Source organism: Polistes fuscatus, unplaced genomic scaffold, assembly GCF_010416935.1.
Source record: "Polistes fuscatus isolate 324 unplaced genomic scaffold, CU_Pfus_HIC Scaffold2, whole genome shotgun sequence".
Classification (NCBI taxonomy): domain Eukaryota; kingdom Metazoa; phylum Arthropoda; class Insecta; order Hymenoptera; family Vespidae; genus Polistes; species Polistes fuscatus.
In genome coordinates this window covers 747,159-763,334 of record NW_025113096.1, presented here as the reverse complement: position 1 = coordinate 763,334, position 16,176 = coordinate 747,159, and the positions used below count along the sequence as shown (strand labels likewise).

Below are 16,176 nucleotides of genomic sequence, written 5' to 3'. Positions count from 1 at the left end.
TACATAAATGCGATCGAAATGCGAAAGAGTTCTAAAAGAAGCTTTAAAAAAAAAAGAATGCGCATGAAAATAAATTACTAGCTTACTTAAGCATATTTTTCATTTTACATCGGGCGCATTTGTAAACGTTAAAAAAATCCGTGTTTTTTTAATTCTAACAAACCAAATCCAGGTTTGTAATAAAACCTCTCTCCGCGTGGGTGGCGATTAATTAAAACACTAGGAATAAAAGAAAAAAAGAAAAACTTTATTTGTTGCAACGTTTTCGTTTTGAAATTTCGTTGACGTGTCGATTCATAGATTACGATTATACTTCACTCAAACTTGTGTATCGTCATTGAATTTTTTAATAAACCAACCATGGTTATATATTAATTAAATCAATAAACATTTGTTTCTTTGAACCATTTATATATATACATGTACACGTATGTATAGTCATGATTCTACGTTATTGGTTTACGTGTAATGAATTAATGTAAATTACACATGCTAAACGTGTTTGCGGTTAGCACTCTTCCGTGAAATATTTACCCCTGTGTGTATATAACGAAAATGACAATAAACGATCGTGCAGCAGAACGAGGGGTAGGGGCGGTCGGGGTTGGTTGCCAGATGATTTGAAAAGATCAACTGGCAATTGCATAGCGATCTATCCTGTTAAAATGGGATTAAACTTTCGCATGATAGATTTATATAACGCAATCGAGTGACATTTATTCGCGAACAACATAAACCCCTGTGCCATTATCACCGTATCATATTATCGTAGCACGAAACATAGTAAAACGTTGTCAAAGGCTAGCGCATGTAGTAGCCGGTTCAAAGATATTATGGACCCACGTATAGAATATAAAAAGAAAATTAAAAAAAAAAGGTAAGTCAGAAAAAGATGAAAAAAAAATGAAGAAAATGAGCTAGGGTAGATAGATACAAAGTAAAAACAATTCGGTGTGATGTTCCTACGTTATTTCAATGAAATTAGTTAAACTTCCCAGAATTAATTTAATACCTGTATTCCTAATGATTTAAAGCTAATATGAGTATTCCGAATTTTATCAAGAAAAAACTATTAATAAATATATGATCGATTAGATAGAAATAATGTATACGTTGAACCATAACAAAATCGTTCGTTATTATATTTAGATTAGATATTAAGTAACTATTTTGAAGGATATGTTATTATTCGATTTGAAAGATCAGCACACAGCAGGGAAGATCCACGTAAAAGCGATAAATAAAGCTTTTCGCTGGGAATGCTCATAGGAATGCTGCTGCTGCTGTTGCTGCTGCACTCACTCAGTACCGGAGATAGAACAATAGACGTAATCTCGATGCTGGTCCCGTTGGATCGGCTAACGTTATAGCGTTTCGAGGATCGTACAACACGACAAGTGCGTTCAAAGTGATCCCCTCTAGCTGAGCGAATACTTCGACACGGCAGTTGCCAGTCCTGCAGGATGCAGGAACTGGCGTAAGGGTAAAGAGGGGGCTTAGGGTGGGGGTAGGGGAATGGGGAAAGAGAGGATGGAAGTGCCACTGAAGAGAATTTCCCCCATTTCCCATTTCCCGAAACGACAATCGACGCCGATGGAGAACTTAGTTTTCCCCCAACCCCCAATCCCCCACCCCACCTCCGCCCCCCTCTTGCTACGCGTCATTGCGCAAGTACACGCCGCCCGTCTTTTTCACTTAGAACACCTAACCCCCCTCCAATTCTCTCTCTCTCTCCCTGTTTCTATTTCTATTACCACTTCCTTTTAACTCTTTCTACCTCTTTGATATATTGTATCGGGTTCATTACTAGAGTTTTACCGACAATTCGACAATCGTAATACGATTTCGTTTAATTGTCGATCACCTTTCACCATACTTTTTCACTCTCTCTCTCTCTCTCTCTCTCTCTGTTCGTATACGAATGACAATATATTTACCCCAATATAATAACTGTTTTAATACTTTTCTATTTTATACTATAGAATAATACTCTATGATTAATTGGAGCAAGGATTTAAAAAACGAGAACATTCGCTATTTTTTATGTTTCATTTTTGCGTTATCGGCTTATTATGCGTGTGTGCTCATTTGAATATTAACTCTTTTTTGTTTTATATTATATTTAAAAGTACGCGTCTATAAAATTCTCTTATAAATAGTTCATTTTATAATAATAAACATTTATTATTATTATTATTACCTCGTATTACTTTATTCTCTCGTATTTAGTATATACTAATAAATATTAAACGTATTGTTATATTCGTTATCTCTTGCTAATTTAAATATATATATATCTTATTATTATAATTAAAAGATTTATTTAACGTGTGTATCTAATCAGAACGTACACGAAGATTCATTAAAACCGATACAGACACACTGACTTTTGATGGAAAACATCTTCTCGCTCTTTTAAGCACGATTTTGAAAAATACCCAAGCATAATGCAACCGGCCCTTTATATACAGGCACACACTCTATTAAATCTATATTATCTTTTATGACGATACGTTCCAAGAGATAAATTTGATAGAGGACGATAATATTTTCTACCTCGATAATAGGGTCGCGCTTCTACGTTGGCCTTTTATCTCTCATCTACTGTCTCTTTTGCACCCTTTAGAGATTGCTTAATTAAAAAAATAAAAAAAATAAAAAAGAAAAAAAGAGCATCGGACGATTAATAATGAAATTATCTTAATATAATTAATATTTTATTTTTGCCTCCAAAAAAATTATGATTAGAAATATATATATAATATTATATATATAATATAATAATATAATATATAATATAATATAATAAAATAATATTTATATATATAAGAAAATGTTAATAAAAATTTAAGCATTTTTCGTCAAAAAAGTAGAATAATTTTTCGATGAATAAGACGAAGAAAATGATTCCAATAATCAACCCTATCTCGTTCGTGTAAAGAATATTATACAGCGTGTGGTGGTCCAGTAACTATTAGCATTTCAAAATATTTCCGTTATTTGTTACAATATATGAAAAATGTTTTATACGAAACTTATACGACACCAACGGGTGACATAAGGTAGGGCAAATATTTGTCTTGAAGATTCAAGATCATCCAAGGTACGATCGTTTGCATTGATGCAATGCAACTCGAATATTTACTATACATAAATTTAAATGTATAAAATAATAAAATTGCTAGTTGATAAGCAAATAAAATATGTACGTATACAGGTGAATGAGAAAATATTTAATCCAGGTCAAAACAATCGTCATTTATCTGTCCGTAACACATAGGAAAGACGAATAGTAGTAGTAGTAGTAGTAGTAGTAGCAGGAGATGCAACGGAATTTCTGATACGGTGGTGCTGCGACTGATCGCGAGAGAAGAGGGTGAGGACTATGATAACGCGGAACTTGAGTTTTACGACGGCCTTTCAATAGCAGAAACGACGTGACATTGCCGATTCAAATTGTGTACCGCGTTTACGAGCTATTTTAGCACGGCCTCGATTGTTCCACATACTTCTGTCATCTATCTATCTATCTATCTCTCTCTCTCTCTTTTTCTCCTATTTTTCTATTTTTCTATTTTTCTATATTTTCTTCTTTTCCCAATAATTGTTATGCACCAAAGGCAATTTCGAAAATAAATAAAAACGATTTGACAGAAGTAAATTTACCCCCTCTCCCCATTTCACCCCTTTTTCGTAAGATACTTTGATGTTTTTATATTGAAACATGGTTATTATTATTATTAATATTATTTTTATTATTATTATATTATTATGATAGCTTATCTTTACTATATTTTTTGTTCTCTTTTATTATTGGTGTAACTTCGCGTTAAACCTTTCTCTTTGAGAATACTTAAACAGGAGAGAATAAAAGAGAAGAAAAAAAAGTCAAAGAAGTTACGAAATGACGTCAAAGAAAATTCTCGTCGAGACTTGGGGAACGAATATTTTTTGTCGTTTGAATTATTATACTTTGTAAAATGAGTTAAAACGATATTATTAGACGGGTCAAGGATCGTTGTTGACTACTAAATTATAAAATTCTTCTTCTTATCTCTTAAAAATACTATCTAAAAGATTTATTTATCTTTTTTTATCCATTTATTAGAGATAGTTTAGAATGTACGAATATTTCTAAAAAAATTGATTTTTAATTTAAAATTTAATTAACGTAATATAATATTGTATTGTGTGTGTGTGTGTGTGTGATCATTCAGAGCTCAAATAATAAGATATCTCTCTCTCTCTCTCTCTCTAATGCATATATGTGCATTTATAGGTTTGCGATCATTTAATCATTGCTTTGGTCAGTCATGCATGATATACAAATAATGTAATCCACATTTAAATTAAGTACACGCCTGACTAACAAATAATAGCGATATTAATAGGGTAGTAGCTCGACTAGTAGAATTCGCGGTGTACGCGTATAACATTCTAATTAATAACGAACAAGAATGCTTACAGTATCACTCTCTCTCTCTCACTCACTCTCTCGACGTAAACGATAAAACGCGGTTCTCGGTTCATTTAATATAAGCGTGGAAGGTTTAACTCCCGAGGATTTTCCACTGATAGGAGAATAAAATTAGTAGTCGTTAAGACAATTATATATATATATATAAACAAATAAATTCGTGCTAAATCCCTGAAGAAAAAATTAGTCTCGTTTGTATCTTCTGGATTAAATTATATTAAATATTACATCTTCTCTCCTATAGTAGATTGATATTTATTTTTGATGAAATATGACGAAATGAATTTTCATCAAATTTCGTAATACAAATTTTGGAATTTTCCCTACGTACTTGCAAAACGATCATTTGTTTTTTCTGAGATGCATTTTGCTTGTTCTATTTGGTTTATTTTTGATTTAAATTTGAAACAATGCCAGTCCAATCCCAAGACTTTCCAATTTGAATAATCGCGACAAAATCGTAACAGCGTTAAGTACTCACCCGAATTTTTATCGAACGCAAGTAACACGTAAGTCTTGATATTGTCTGGTTCACATTGGTTATTGAGGTCCGATCTCGAATGTACGTTTCTCTGATTAGCATCCCTCTTTTAATACCGATTTGAGCGTGGACTTGAACAAGGTCGACTCATCTGAAACGTCCCATATAAGAACATTTGTATCAATGAAAAAAATATTTACTTTCCAATCGTGTGTAACGCAATATTATATAATTATTTTATTAATTTAACGATTTGTCTCCTTTTTTAATTTGTAATTTTACTAAAATTCTAATCAAACATCGGTTCATATATGTGCAATCTTTTGTTTAAAGTTTAATAAACCTGAGCATTACTCGAAATCGTTTTCAGTAACGTTTTACCCCGTTCGCGATTCGTTAAAATATTATTTTAATTTTGATTAAAGTGAATTTCAAAAGGATTAAAAGCTACAAAATATAAGATTCCAGAGATGAATATCTTAGAGATTATCTCGTTATAATTATACATTTACTTACTCCCCCCCAGCCACTCTTTTGTCGAACAAACTCCTTCAATCTAGATTTTCTTTCTTTATTTTAAATTATTTCAATAAAGTATTATCCGAAAGTTTCTGATAAACTCAAGCATAACACTGATCCAACGAGTAAATATGTATCATTAATTAAAATTCAAATGGCGCTAAAGAGTAAACAAGAGGAAATATTAGCTTCATCTTTTCTCGATTATCTACTACATTATGGTAGTGTAAAAAAGTTGCTTCAGATTATAACAATCCGTTCGAATTATATATTAAACATTTTTTAATTGAACGGTAATGTTAGACGCATTGTTTCCTATACAAAATAACTATCAATAATCTTTATAGAAAAGAAAAAAGAACAAAAATATATTTCTTAAGAAATTTTACGAAAAGCTTGGGTTAGTATTCGAATAAAAAAGAAATAAACGTGTCCCGAGAAGAGACACGAACATTCCAGAATGAAATAACTTTTCCCGTTAAAATTTCTGAACGCAATTGAAAAAGTAAGAAATATTTCGCCATAACGATTGCCAACCAACGGTAGTCAAATTAAAATATTATAATTCTGCATAGTCGCATAAAATTCAACGATATTGAAGTCAAGAAAAAAAATGAACTAATTTGACACACAGAGTCGGAAAAAAAAAAAAAAAATAGAAAAAACGATAAATTCACTTCTAAAAAAGTAAACGAACTATGCAGTTTGTAAAAAGCGAATGATTGGCAAAGTATGTTACAAAATATGAGAGTGAATATTGTACGTTGTTTAAATTCACTGGAATGCATTTGCGAAAAAAAAAAACATAAAAAGTGAATCTAACACAGCGTGCATGCTGTTGTGAATAAAAAAATATTAAAAAGCGTTAAATAATTATTCATAACGTTCTATTTTAAATATTAAAATGTAGATATATATGTATATGCAGAACCTAGGATGCTTATTTTTGAATAATCCTGAGACCAATAATGATGCATAAAAATAATTGATGCTTACTCTTTAATAATCAAATAATCTATATCAGATCATACCGTGAACTAGCTGCAGGTTTTTTTAATTAGCAAAAGAGATACTCGTTCATAATTTATCGTTAACAAAGAACGTGTACTTAATGAAATTAATTAACCATCTTAAACAAAAACAAAAGAACAGATTATTAATTTTATTGAGTTTCCTATAAAATGTGCATTTTTCTTTTCTTTTTTTTTTTCTTTACAAAGGTTCATCATATAGTTGTTTCATTTATATTATTATATTTGGTTTAATGAAAATATTAGAAACGATGAAGAAAAAGAAGATATTTCTTTTATGAAAAATAGCAGAAGAATTTAATATCTCATTGTGTAATAAATCAATGTAATAAAGAAAATAAGTGAAAAAGAATCTTTTCAATTATCACAGTTTCTCTGAAAAATAAAACGAACTCATGAGACGTCTTTTTCTGCTCGATAAATTAAAACTTATTTGCTAGAATACACACGCTTTATCATTGTTGAGTCACCGTTGAAGTAAATACCGATTTTGCGTAGACAAAAATTCGAGTCAATAACACATTTTGCATTACGTATCACTGATGTTAGTTTTTTTTTTTTTTCCCCAAAGTTAAACACTATACAAATTTTTATCTTTCATAATAAAGAATAATTTCAATCAAATAACAAATAATTTTATCAATAAATTTTTGATCAATAAATTTTATCAATCCAAATAATATATTATAATATAAGTTTTTAAATATATATATATATATGTTAAAAATTCTTTGGGGAAAAATTGTATTAGAAGTTTTTTTGTTGGGGGTAAATGCTGAGCGGTTTAACTCAGTTCTCTTGTCAGAAGGTTGACACTAGGGGTCCAAGCTCTAATGTAAAAGGCTCGCAATAAATTTTAATTTTACCCACAGTAAACCAGGCAGCAGTGATACATTGGTGTAAAGCTTCGGGGCGGGGGTTCCTTTCCTAGTTGATACCTTTCTCACTTCCGTGGTCAAATCCTTTATTCCTTCTCAAGATAAAAGACCGTGACATTTAGCCATCAGTTACATATTTACTTTATTTTAAACAACGGAAATAAAATAAACGAAATCTCGATCTCGTAATAAGCAACAAAATAAATTCGAAATTTGTCTCGACTCTTAAAATGATTGCGTTGAAATTTTTCAAATATTTTTTCTAACGTATCGTCATTTCAAAATTATTTTTTTACTAAATGATAAGTTTTGAAACAAATACGTATACGGTGTAATAGTTTGAAAAAGAAACTGGTATTCATTCATGCTCGTTGAACGTTGCACATTTTCCTATAAAAAAAAGAAGAAAAAAAAGAAAAAATAAAAAGACACCATAAGTCGAGCATTCTAAGAATGTTTCATCCTGTAGTAATTAGATCTGTCGAAGTACAATAACGTTATCGACCGCCGGCGATTCCTCGAGAAATTCGATTTGCGGATGGAGCTGGCCACCATGGAGTACCATGTTATTGAACTAATTGCTTTAGGATCACCGTGTAGCAGGTGGTGCACATGTTATGCATGTTCCGAAATTTACGATGTCCAATTATCTAAAACACTGTTGCGCCCTACTACCAGCCACTTGATTGAATGCACGTGATAGAAATTGCAGTTAGCGTTGATGCCCCGGCACACTGAATATTCCGTGTTTCGTAAACAACTTTCCGTCGTAGTCCGACCAGTTTCCATTCTCGAAATTGCACTCGCGAGGGAATCGTACGTCATTGGTCGACGGTAATACTTAGAGAAATTTTATAAACTTCTACTCGGCTTATCGTAACTTCTACTTACGAATTCCCCGTGTGTGTGTGTGTGTCAGTTTATTACTTATAGATAACATAATTAAACGAGTAACGTTATGTTGAAAATTTCTATGGTATTTTTTATTTATATATATAAAAATATTTCATAGTCATTAGATTCTTTTACAAGGGTTGCTTTTGAAAAGTTTTAATCTTCTATATTCTTTTTTAAAATAAAAATGAGATCGGCCGGGGATAGAAGAATATAAAACTCGTTTTTTTTTTTTATTTCCTACGTTAAACTTGTTTGCGTGCAAAATAAAGTTCGAATTAATGGAAAGTGACAGTTCATTCTGTGCATCCGCACATATGTTACCCCTCTTGATTTTATTTCTTATTTTTCCCGTACGGTTGAACAGCTAGCGAAAAATATCCAACCGTCGATGAAAAGGAAGCAATAATAAAAAAAAAAAAAAAAAAAGAGGGAAATCAAACGAGATCGCGTCTGATGAACGGAAAGATTTCAAAATAACGAAGAGAGCCAACCATTCTAACTTTTCTATTACAATGAATGTCGATTGCGTGCTCTCTTCCAGTATTCTCTACTTTCCATCGAAAATGATCCCCCATGAATCGTCAGAGTTTCTGCGAAAACTTTTCCCTTAGATATTAATGTTCCTCGATCTTCTCTGTCTACCTCTTCTGATTGAGATAATGTTAAAACGTATTTCTGACCTATTTAATTCGAACGATAGAAATTGGAATCTCGTTAAACGAACAAAATTTCATTATATATTGATAGAAATAAATCATCCATGTAATATTTAACGAATATTATTTATCGTAGAGTTAAATACATTTTTATTGTTAATTATTAGTCTTTTTTTTTTGCCAATAATAAAAAGAAAGAAAAATTGTCAGATGTTTTTTTTTACCGAACGAATTGATCATAATTAAAGTGATCAAATTTCTAATGAAACAATTTTTTAAATGTACACTTTGTAAAATATATATATTCGTATTATTTCAGAATTTATAACGAAATGTATATTTTTTAAAGAATACTCTTAGTCCAATCAACATTTTCAAAACATTTGATCTTAAATTTCCACATTATTTAATAATACGTATAATATGTGTTAGATTACTTGATAAATCATCGTTATAAAATATACATAGATATATATATTAAATATTCTCTAAACTTACACACGAATAATGAAGCTTCTTGATAAATACATAGAAACCCCGTTTGCTCGATCAACACACGGAAAACCTTCATAATGTACGATGTAATACAGAATTTCAACTCCGACTAGATGGGAACAAATTTAATCAGTAGTAACGCATCCAACCGACTCTCAATTTATTATATTAAAATTAGAAAACAATGATAAATAATAATAATAAAAAAAACAACATGCAACGTGTAAAAATTTACGGGAATCATTATTTTCCTCGTGGAAAAAAAGTAACAGGATTTTGATTTATTAGAAAGAAAATCGAGTAATAAGCACTTACGAATATTACCGTAACCTTGTTCTCTACCAAACGTTCTTTTCGCGAAAGGATAAAGGAAACGAGGAGAGAAGAAGCCCTTAGGAGGAAGGGCTCACGTCCTTCGATCAACGCTAAAATCTGTTCCGTGTCGTATCTCGTGCTTCCCGTTGCATTCGTGGTAGATAAGAAGCGAAAGACTTTGTCTCAGCCAACTGGAAAAAGGTATTCACCCTTAAGTATATATATATATATTCCTACAACGAATGTGTATTCTTGATTTTAAGGGACACTCCGTGAGACTCCTATGGGAATTGCCATTTCGTTCTTGCCTAGAATCAAGTCTGATTCCATCCGGAAATATGCATTGCGACGGGACCCTTCACCTGCAATACTTGTTTCTTAAAGAATCATCCGAGTTTAATTCTCTTGAGCATTTCGAGATACCTAACTGTTTTTCAGATATACTTATTTAGATAACAATTATAATCTTTCCTTCTCTCTCTCTCTCTCTCACACACACACACTCTTTTCCTTTTTTGATTTGCATATTTAATAAAATTAGTCTTTAAAAGCGATCATATCGTAATAGTTATTTAAATATTGCCTTTGTATAAACGTAATATCAACCACAAAATTTCTTATGTAATCACTACATGGGAAAAATTCTTTACCTTGTTATAACTTTGATAAAAATAAAATTCAATTTTTCGTTCGAAGTTCTTTCCGCGAATCGTAACATTTTTTAAATTGTTTTTTGTCGGTACATAATTTATGTATCTCTATTTAATTACAAATATTTTTCTTTTTTACTCTTGTTAAATAATTCATTACGATAACAATATAAAATCGATCACGTTTAACGATGAAAACAAAACGAAACGGTCATTGAACCGGACCGAGAAAATATAATTGTATATTCAAATAAAAATAATACTTCGTAGAGTGTTGTTAATTTGATGATACAATTTTTCCGAAGTACTTACATAAGTAACTTATCCAGTTAAGAAAAAGCAACATTGGCAACTTAAGATATCGACGCTTCTAATGCGGGGGTGGAAAAGAAAAAAAAAACAAAAGTAAAAGTAAGAACTGGATAATACAATTACGTACAAAAACAATAAGAACAAATGAATCTGGTATTAATTCGATAAAAAGAAGAAGGAATGAAGATGGATTGGGGGAGATTGGAGGGTGGGGGGAGGAATAAAACCAACCCAATAGGAAGGGGAAGTTAGCAGTCGTATAAATTGAAAAGAAACTTGTCGTTCTTTTTTCCACGAGTCCGCGTTACAATGAGGAAAAGCTTGACAGTTATATTTGACAACGAGAGGCGAGTAAAGAAAATTCGTTTGAAGTTACGATAAATGGGATGAAGAAGAAGAAGATATCGTAAAATGATAAGAAACGAGCTTCATGCTTACTTGCACACGATGGCGCAGGGGGGAGGAGGGGTTGGAGAATGACCTCGCCAATTCGAGGCCAATTCGAATTTCCAGACTGTTTGACATCGTCGAAAAACTCGCGTTAGTCGCACGCACTCAACTACTATATTCCCATGATAAGAAACTACGAGGTGGAAAAGAAGAAGAAAAAAAAAGAGGACAGAGACAGATATATCGAGAGGAGAGAAAATAAAGAAGTAAGAGTGGCTATATTGGCCAGAGAAAAGAAGAAGAAAAAGAAGAAGAAGAAGAAGAAGAGACGCGCACAGACGTTCGCATAGTTCGATCTTCTCATTGTATTTCTTGGCCGAGCATGACGCCCCGCCAAACCATCATAGCGATCGGCTTAAAGGAAAGGAACATTCCCCCTCCCCCCGCCCAACTCCTTTTTCTCCCCCCTTTCACCAAGAGACATATTTTCCCACGATAAGAAAAGGAAAAACATCTGACTCTAATCGTTCGTAAGAAAACGGAAACGCGAAGAAGGGCGAGTAAAACCGGTGGGAAAGGGGCAAACAGGGGGCGGGGGTGCGTTCGATCAAACGAAAGAGAAGAACTTTCCGTATCGTCGTTCAGACTCTCTCTCTACAAAGGAGTGAGGAAACGGAAGATATAGGAAGAAGGAATAGTCGTACTACGAATATTTCCAGACTTCTTTTTCTTCTTCTTCTTCTTCTTCTTTCTCTTTTCCTCCTCTCTCTTCAAAGACTTCGTCGAGAAATATAAACAAAAAAAAAAAGAAAAGAAAAAAAAGGAACAATCCTTCTCGTTGGATGCATTTTTATTCGATACTCTGTTTTTCAAGATATTACGTACATAAAGGATTGAATAGTAGTACTTGTTTATGGGGAGTACGTGGATTTTTCTTTGGAGATAGAAGAAAAAAAAAAAAGAAAGAAAAGAGACAAAGAAAATAATAAAACAAAAATAAAAATAAAAAATGAACTATATCCGACACAGAATTGCATACGGAATTCATTTGACTAATGCAGGAATACATACAGTGCAGATATAAAAGCACGCGAAAGGTATGATTTTAAGGGAAGACATTTAATTAATAATTATAAAAAACGGGTCTCGTCTTTCTAACAATATTGTAACTGTATAGAGACGGATATTTTAAGTCAAAGAAAGACTAGCTTGCAGAACGCCGTTATTCTCTTTAAAGGTTAACATATAATTCTTTCTACGTTCTATATCCACATTTTTCCAACGTAAAAATCTTTTCGTCTTCAACGAAGTCAAAGAAAAATATACCTCGTTATCGCTCGTTAGAGTTCGCCAACGTTTTTTGTCTCTATTATTCCATACATTTTTCTTCTACTTTTTAAAGGAGACAACATATTAGAATTCCTATCAATATTCGATAATATGTTATCAATTGTCTTATTTTTCTCTAAATCGATATACATATATATAATATATCGTATTTTCTTTTACAAAATTATTTCTTCTATTAATTATACAATATTTAATAAGATTATTTCATTCTCGAATTGCATTAATATTATATTCAATGGTTAAATAAAAGATAATAAAAGATTTGTGCAAAATAATATGGAAAAAAAGGTTATCTATGGTATAAAAACGATATAAAAATGTTCGGACGTAAAGGTAATCGCTAATTTCGCTTATTTGAATATTGTGATTAGCATTATCCTTTTAAGACTTCATCCGATAAGCGGTTCTTTCGAGTAAGTTAGTAAAGAAGCTAATCGTTCGATCGAAGGAACGAACTACACGAGAAAGGAAAAGTTCAGTACTTAAAGTAGGACAATTTTGAACTCGTGCTAATTAATCGAGCAAAAAAAAAAATAAGATTTTCTAAGTAATATTAATTGCTTAAGTTGGTAAAAGAGAAGAGAGAACATTATAAAAAGAAACATAAAATAAAAGAAATAAAAATACACGGTAAAAACTATTTATTTATGTAACGACCTCCTATATTAAAAAACGTAAGATACTTTTGTCGAGTAATTGAAATTATTTCATTTCAACGACGTACATTTCTTTATTCAATAATATAGCATTAATTAGATAGCTCGATTTTTTCGTCCAAATAAATTCAACGACAAAAAATCCAATTTGATTTAATAAAAAGAATAGATTGCAATTAAACAAACAATAAACTATCATCGACGTATTTGACGAATCCTCGAATACAAAAATTTCTCTTAAATAGTAAATATCAGGAGGAATTTATCTTCGACAGAATTATTTTGAAAATAACGAACGAGAATCGAGAAAATGAAATTACTGCAATCGACATACCATTCGATAGGACTAGAAAGAGAGAGAGAGAGAGATAGATAACCGGAATTAGAGAATTTCACGGTCCCTTTGTTTAAAGCAACACGGATTGAAAAGATCGTAAACGCGCGTATCTCGCAAACGTTCGATGGGGTTCGTCGGCCATCTTCTTTTTCAATAAAGCACACGTCGAAAGGCCCAATTACAACGGGGTTAGAGAGCGAGAGGACCGATTCGACGTCATCGGAGCTTTTTTCGCGAGGTCCGAGCACGAGGAACGCTCGTTGCACATGCATACTTTTCTCTACGAATTTCCCTTTTTTTTTCTTTTTTCTTTTTTTTCCACTATTCGCGCGAACGATTTCCACTCGCCTCTGCTACTCTCTCTACTATCCTTCTATTACTACTACAATCCTGCGAAACGTATTTTTGTCCTATCGATTCGCTAGCTTGTTAGCTCGAGCGACGAACGTTACAAGCTTGTTGTGTCGTTCTGCGTGCATATGTGTGTGTTTGTGTGTGTTCAAAAAGTACTACGCGACGAGCGCGCGCACCGTGATCATAAAGTGGAAGTCGTTAGAATACTTCAACGTGTTGTTTCGAACAATTGTTACGAGTTTGTTTCGAGATGCCGGCCGATGGCACTCGAATCACACGAGGTTCGCTTCCAGTTTTTATTTTCGCGCTTTAAAAAACTCCCCACTGCCCGTGCCACCAGCCTCCAGTCCTCCCCGCAACCCCTGCGCTGGCCCAGACCTGATTCAACTTGAAAAACTATTTCCCAATTCTCGTTTACGTTTTTCTTTATGTTCGTTATTGTTCTTGTTGTTGTTGTTGCTGCTGCTTCTGCATTTACTTTTGTTACATCTCTTATTTCGTATCCCGTTTTACGCACACACATACACAGAATAGAAATTAAAAGTTTTTTAATATTCAAATCCAAAATAAGTACTTCAATAAAATCCGAATAAGCACGTCAAAAATCGTTCCTAACGTTGGTAAAATGTAACTCGTCGTCATTTTATCCTAGAAGGCATTGACAGTTTAGATTTTCTTGAGTGCCTTTGCTACTATCTCGTCCTTCGTGTTTTTTCCTCTTACATTCTTCCGTAATTTCTTTTTTCTCGCATTATCTTCCCTTTTTTCAAGCTCTCTCTCTCTCTCTCTCTCACACACACGTCTCGCGCCTTTTCGTCGTGGTGCTTTTCAACGCTGAAAACATTTCTTTTTCTTCTAGCTTCTAGCTCTGCTCTTCTTCTTCTTCCCTTCTTCCCTTCATCCCTTCTTCTTCTTCTTCTTCTTCTTCTTTAGCTATTCCTTCTCTTCCTCTTCTCTTACTATCACTCTCGTGAAACGTTCGATACGATCCATCCGAGTTTTCCCTCTTTGAAACTTCTTCAGACGTTTCTAAACCCCCTCCTCTTCCTCCTCCTCCTCCTCCTCCCCCCTCCTACCTACTCTAACTTCTTGACTGCTTCGATCTTCCTTCTTTTTTTTGAGATGTTCCAAGCTTGACGATGTCACTGGATGACCGAGCGTACTCACTCTCCTTTCGAAAATTCGTACCTTTTGCACTACGTCGAAAGAGAAGTTAAACGACTCAACCCCCCTCCTTTTCTACCTTTCAAATCGCTTTACGAGTGAAGTATAATTCATCCCCATGACAATCTGTTACATTTACTTACTTGAATTACTATTTCGAATGAAAAAAAAAAATTATTACTTCTCGCCGAAGTTTTTTTTCTTCCAAATTGTAATACTTTTGTTCGAAAGACCTTTTGTGTACGTTAAAATTTCGACGAAAAAAAAGAAACAAAGAATCAATTTACATCTAAAGATGACAAAGAAGACCCATTCGTATTTAATTTCATTTCAAATTTTTGTTAATCATTTAAATTACTTATTATTCTCCGTGCTTTGTTATACACATATACCTATACTATCATGAAAAATCATAAACGCGAAATTTCTCGATGATTATTATTCTTTTGATGAAAAATTTCTGCGATAACTAATAATTAAAATCAATATAAAATAAATAACCAATATATAAATGAAATTTTATAGATTACATAATACACATATGAGGAAAAGGTAATATATTTTATTGGAAAATTTGTTATCCGTTCACGTTATATTATAAAATAATGATAACGATGATATCGTATCTTCTCTTTACTATTCCGAGATATCCAACGATCGTTTTCCTTGAAAATCCTCTCATTACTGTCTGTTAACTATTGTTAAAATGAGAAGAGTATAAGATAAACTGTTGAGAAACACACATACGCGTTTATTATGAATTACATAAACATATATATACGAATGTAATAGAATAATCTGAAGAACAAACCTGAACAGAACCAATACACACGCGTAGCATCTCTCGAATTGTCACTTGCTAATTAAATGGATTTTATAGAATAGTATCAACGAAAGCTACTCTCTTCTCGCACTATCGAACGTTACTAACGAATCCGCGTACACGCAAATATTCTACACACGTGTATATACATATATACATATGTGTGTACTTGTGTGCGTATCTGTCACACAGTTCTACTCGGGCTTAACAACCGACTCTAAAGCTGACCCGTCAACCGGCACGGATACGTCGGACATGCATCGTTATACCTGTTGCAAAGTTTTCCAATGGATAGTAGTTTGATGCATAGGACGACTACTTTGGCCCAGCTTCTCGCTTAATGGACGCTCTAAATTAAACTCCCATTTCGCGTTACAAACCTATCTATATG

General features: G+C 32.7%; 1 protein-coding gene and 1 long non-coding RNA gene across 5 annotated transcripts in view; both read right to left on the bottom strand.

Annotated features, from left to right (window-relative positions):
- Window positions 1-16,176, bottom strand: part of LOC122516584 (limbic system-associated membrane protein-like) — a 213,359-nt gene that overhangs the window by 97,501 nt on the left and 99,682 nt on the right. The gene's annotated exons all lie outside the window — the stretch shown is intronic.
- LOC122516590 lies at window positions 4,866-9,934 on the bottom strand. Its single transcript, XR_006303615.1, has 2 exons — window positions 9,750-9,934; window positions 4,866-5,109 (listed from the first exon to the last, which is right to left on the bottom strand). It is a non-coding gene; the product is annotated as an uncharacterized LOC122516590 (long non-coding RNA).